The sequence below is a fragment of the Neovison vison genome, chromosome 8 (genome assembly GCF_020171115.1).
Source record: "Neovison vison isolate M4711 chromosome 8, ASM_NN_V1, whole genome shotgun sequence".
Classification (NCBI taxonomy): domain Eukaryota; kingdom Metazoa; phylum Chordata; class Mammalia; order Carnivora; family Mustelidae; genus Neogale; species Neogale vison.
Window position 1 is genome coordinate 13,018,699 of NC_058098.1, and position 6,000 is coordinate 13,024,698.

The 6,000-nt window shown below is 42.6% G+C and overlaps 1 protein-coding gene across 2 annotated transcripts in view; it reads right to left on the reverse strand.

Annotated features, from left to right (window-relative positions):
• NCOA3 (nuclear receptor coactivator 3) overlaps positions 1-5,448 on the reverse strand; it is a 132,496-nt gene extending 127,048 nt beyond the window's left edge. For both annotated transcript variants that reach the window (XM_044262884.1, XM_044262882.1), the window contains exon 1: positions 5,353-5,448. The gene's annotated coding sequence lies outside the window, so the exon portion shown is untranslated. The remainder of the gene's footprint in view (positions 1-5,352) is intronic.
• Between the last annotated feature and the right edge of the window lie 552 nt (positions 5,449-6,000).

Here is a 6,000-nt window from a genome sequence, read left to right on the forward strand (position 1 = left end):
ATAGATCTCTGTCTTGAACTACAACTGGATCAATGGAAAAGGGCTACCTTAATTACTACTGACAAAGTAAAGTGCACACCAAAATGAAGTATATTCACTTATTTTTAAAAGTTACCAAGGGCAAAAAAAAAAAATTACCAGCAGCAGTCACCTGGAAACCTGGGGAATTTCCCACTTCCTTCGACCACACTTTGATGGTGGCAGTAGTACTTGTAAGTTTATTTAGTTGTTGAGATAACCAATGGTGCTATTCTAGACCAAGATACAGGGTGTAAGGAGGGGGGATAAATTATATACCCAGTTAAACATGGGTTTTTTCCTTTTTTAAAAGGCAAAAGCATTGAAAATGAACATCAAACACATTGGTACATGAGTAACAGCTAGTCAAAATTGTTACAGTAAATAAAAATTTTTCCAACACCTCTAACAAAAACAAAAAGACTAATCTATTTCAAACAATATTCAAAAAAGCTCAATCCCAGTACAACCAAATAATTTAGCTAGTCCCCTGGAGTTTGTTATAATGGGATTTAACCTGTACACTCAACATTCAATTAACCATGAGGCTTATCCTAATTGAGGATTATGCTGACTTCTGCAGTCTTTTCCCATCTATCCATCTACCACTCCTACTCAGCTGCCATAGCTACCAAAAGCAAAGCCCCAGGGAGCAGTAGATTATCCATTACTATGTGGTACCCATGCCAATATTCATTCCCTTTTCATCCTTACATGGATGATGAAGAATTAAATTTAGCAATCTAATCAGCCTAGTTTTCAAAAAGTGAAACTTCAGAACCCTCACTCATAACCTCTAACCAAACAAATTAAACATTTCAGAAGAATACCTTCGTAGGTGACCAAGAGACAAGGAAAGTTACACTCAAAAAAATTTTAAAATTTTTTAAAAAGTCACACACTTTCCTAGAATGTATCGATAAAAAAATTAATAACAAAGAAAAAAACAGGACATTCAATGAAGAATAGGAAAAATGACTAAGAGAAGAGACTAGTCCACTGAAAATATTCTTTGAAATGGGATAGATCAGACGTCTTTCCTTTGCCTCTAGGCCACAAAATTTACTACAGCTAAATAAACCTTTATTACTGCCCCCCTGTAAATTGACTTACGCCGGCAAAACCTACCGAACTGAGTTAATGCTGACAAAGTTGGGAACTGGCACTATGTAGTCTAAGATTATGCAGTTTATGGATAAATCAGCCTCCTAGACAAGCACAGGTCTTCCCCCTCAACTCCTGCTGTGTATCTTCTGGCCATTTTCCTATTCATTTAACAACTCTCCACCAGAAGGGAAAGGCGATTAAATTCAAGTCAATTCCATCATTTGTTAGGAGCTGAAAATAAGGTTAGACTCTAGATAAACCGTACCCTTAACCCAAAACAATCTCCCAGAAACCCTATCGAAGAAGCAATGGGCTAAATGAATTTACCTAGCAAACACTAACATAATGAAAGAGTAAGACTCATTACAATAGAGTCCCTCCTCCACTTTAACTGAGAAATGCTCATTTTGTAATCCCTTCCCCCACCCCCAAAAAGCACTCAATAAAATGGAAGAAAATGCCTACATTTTACTGCAGTACTCAATCTCAATGCTATCCCTGAGGATCTAAACTAACATACAATCACCTATTTCTTTAATCTATTTAACTATGAGAAAGAGAAAAGTTAACATACATTTCCAATACTAATATTCTCTCTCAGGGCTTTAACCACTCAATAATGCAAAGAAAGAAAGAAAGAGAAATTAATTCTATACTACGGAATATACAATAAGTTCAAACCAAACTGGGACAGGTCCTCTCTGGTTTAACCTATGAGAAACTACATGAGACACTCCTCAACATGATCAACAACTCATTTTTCTAGTCCTAAGTAGCATTATAGTAACAACTGTATTGACTTGCGGTCACTTTCCAGTATAGACAGCCACTGGAGGCTATACTCGTTCTAAACTTGCAACAAATCAAGTTTTCAAAAGTAGTCTACATCCTCAGGCCAACGCTTGAAATTATATAGTCTAAAAAAAATGCAAAAAGAAACCCTAAAGCCATTTATTTTAACACCAATTTGGCATAGGACAATAGTAGTTTGGTTTTTTATCATACCCTACTGTCCAAACAAAAATATTTTTAAATTATTCTTTTAAAAAATTTCTCAAAAACATCGTAGTCTTTAAAAGAAACTACTCTAGAATCATATAGTTTTTAATACACAAAAGTCTAAATTTAAAAAAAAAAAAACTTATCTTTAGTATTTAGTACATCCCTGATATGGTAAGAAGTTTACTTCAAAAGACCAGTCAAGAAGGCTTTAATAAGTAACCACTTCGAAAACTACTTTTTAGGGGAGCCTGGGTGGCTCAGTTGGTTAAGCAACTGCCTTCCACTCAGGTCATGATCCTGGAATCTGGGGATAGAGCCCTAATCAAGCTCCTTGCTCAACAGGGAGTCTGCTTCTCCCTTTCCCTCTGCCTGCTGCTCTCCCTGCTTGCACTTTCTCTGTCAAATAAATGAAAATAAAATATTTTCCAAAAAAAATTTTTTTAACTATTTTTTTATTTCGCATCTCCTAGAAAAAGAATCCAGCGTCCAAAAGTGCACTGACTCCCTGCTGAATGAATGCCAATTTATTTGGGTGGAGGGATTTATTGAAAATAACTACTCATACAAGGATAAGAATATATCCCTGATATAAGATATCTCTTAATTTTTTTAAAGATTTTATTTATTTATTCGACACAGAGGGAGAGAGAGCCCAAGCAAAGGGAGCAGCAGCCAGAGGGAGAGGGAGAAGCAGGCTTCCTGCACAGCAGAGGGCCTGATGTATGGCTGGATCCCAAGACCCTGGGAATCATGACTGGAAGCGCAGCCAAAGGCAGACGCTTAACCGACTGAGCCACCCAGGTACCCCAATAAGTAACTCTTATATGGGAGGGAGGGGAGGACAGTATACTCAATTTCAAAATATAATGACATTATTTAATACAATCCCTAACAGCCTAAATTCCAGTATCACTCAATTTTTTTAACAAATTGTTAGTGTTGGTAAATTCAAAACCACAATTCTAAAACTTACAAAAATAGAAATCCTGTTAATAATGCTATGGCTGTTTTGCATTTCCAAAGCTTCTGTAGGTAAGGAATATTTTATGGTAAAAAATATTTCCTACAAACTGCTCTAGAAACATTACCGCTTCCCACTTACTCCACAATCCTCATGTCCAAAATGTCGTTCTATATAGGCCAGAAGCTGACATACACCTTTTTTTTTTTAATACGGATTGGACAATTAACTCACTTCTATCAATACATGAAATACCACTATAATTTAGGATCACAGGCAACCTAGATTACTGCTCATTTAAATGCAGAACCTGAAGCAACCTCCAGTGACAGGAGCTATAGTGTTCAATATCATTTTACATGTTACAGAGGCTTCATCTTACATACAAACAATGAACCCTGGCAGCCTCCTTCATCCTAAAGCCCCACAGATTGTTACTTCTTTAAGGGTGTTAGTACATAAGGCAACATAAGCACTTAAGTTCAGAAGCCTTTTCTTAAGAGCTATCAACATTTGTTCAAGACCGTGATAAGAAAATAATATTCCCACCACATTTTCCCTTTCTTCTGTTCATTGTACTTTTCTGTTTTTTGGTACCCAACAAGAGTATGTTTCAAATAAAAATCTTAAGATAATTATTCCAAAGACCAAAGATACTCTAGAAACCCAGTAATAGTCACTGCCTCCCAGGAACCCGAATTACCGGGACTGCAGGGTTTACAGGAGAGACTCATTTTTCAATGTTTGTGTTCCTTTCCAGTTGGATGTTATATCTATTCTAAATAGAACAATAATTTAAAATTTTTTCAAGAACAAACATTTCATGAACTTCCAGATTTCGGTTTAACAGTTTTATGACGGGGCATTCACAAGACCGGGGAGGGGGGAGTGATGGGGGGTTTTGCTGTTGTTTTCTTGGGGGGGGGGCTTTTTTGTGGTTGTTTTCCATCCTCCCTACAACCTGCTGCAACACATACGGAAGCTGTCTTGCAGCCAGGGCTCAGTTAGGTGGATCAGAGGCCAGGCATTTAAATCAAGGAGATGCAGCAATCTCACTCAATACTACTACCACTCGCTCATCTCATTCAAATCCATTTAAACCCACTGCAGCAAGACAGCTGGCACTCGCCTTCCTCTTTCTTTACGGTACAAGCTTAATAACAAAAACAGGTTGGCTTTGAAGCGCTGCTCAAAAACTGCAAAAAAGGAAGTCTTCACATTCGGGAGGGGGGAAAAAAAAAGTTTCGACTTCGGGAGAATTTCATACCTTTCATGTCATTCTATTTTGGAATCCCGAACTCCTCCTGCTTAGTGAGATTCTGAAACGATGCTTTCTCCCTCTCATAAATGCTCTTTTGGTTTAACTTTTCCACCTTAAGTGCCCCCCAAAATAGAAGCAACTAAGCTTTCCAACGGCTCGTGGCTTTTTGGTTTTGGGGTTTTTTTGTGGGTTTTTTTGTTTGTTTGTTTTAAAGCATGTGCAAGACAATTTAAACCCTTACAAACTGAATCAATGTACGTAAGGTAAGATTAGAGACGTGGACGGGGAAAACAGTACTAATAAAGACAGCCAAACCCCAAATGTGATCTACCAACTTCCCACTTGCCATTTCCCAACCTTCACACCAGAGGTAGCAAAATGCCTTTTCACTGAGAAAACTGCGGAGAACCTATCCGTGCCCAAAATAAAATTCCGCAGATAATTCGAGTTAAAATACTAAAAATGCCCAAGTGAAGGGGGAAACACAGCAACGAAATGCAACCCGATTCTGAGTGGGACTTGGGAGGCTGGCGTGGGGGTCAGAGGGGTCCGTACGGCTTCCCCCGCCCCCTAATTCTTCAGAATAACTGCGAAGGAGCCGAGGCAGCGGCAGGAGGGGGACGCGGGAAGCGTTCTAAAGCAGCCCTAAGGGCTGGAAGAAGATAAAAACTTTAGGGACAGGAGGAAAAAAGCGGGCCCCCGCGGTCCCCCCCAAACTCGTCGGGGTGACCCCGCCGCGAGGAGACCCCCTTGCACCCCCAAGCCGGCTGCCGCCCCACCTCGACTCCCCTTCTTCCTGCCGCGGGCCACCCCAGGCTGCGGAGAAGCAACGCGGCCCCGACACCCCGAAACTATCGCAGCGCGCCCCCCTCTCGGCGCGCCCCTCAGCGCCTCCGCGGAGGCGCAGCCGTCGGCTAGCGGCAGCCCAGGGACTCGCCCTCTTTTCCTCCGCCTCGCACTCCACCCCCTCGCCCGCCGCCGCTCCTCCTTTATCTCCACTCACCGCCCGCCGCCATTTTCCTCGCAGCTCAGCTTTTAAATCGAAAACTCGCCGCTCAGCCCGCAGCCGCCGCCACTGCCGCCGCCACCGACTCAGCCGCCGCGGCCGCCGCCGTCGCTGTGGAGGGGCTGAGGCGGCAGCGGCTGGAGCCGCGGCGCGGAGGCCTCCGGGATATGTAGTCCCTAGGCCACGCCCAGCACTACCAGTCCCAGGGGGCCTTGCGCGGCCCGGGAGCTAGGTGCCCCCGCCCGGCCCAGCTCCCGCGGCTCCAGGGCGTGGCGGTGTGGATCCTTCCGTCGCTTTCGCTCGCTCACTGCGTGGGAGCTGCAGCGGGGTCCGGAGGACTAGAATGCAGCCCTAGCCCTGCCCTTAATCTTGTCACACTTGCCTTCGTCCAGTAATATCTAACATTTACTGAGCGTTTATTGTGTGCCAAGTACTGGTCCTCAAAACAAGCATCCCTTTGGGACCACTATCATCCTCATTGTTCGGAGGAGCAAACTGAGGCACAAGGTCATAAGCCACCGGGTTGTTCATTAGATGCTAAAACCAATGGGCGAAAGGTTGTTTGACAATAGTATATTCAGTATATATCATTCCACTACGTACCATTCCGCAGAGTAGCTTGCTTTGCAGTGGACCGAGCTGGCA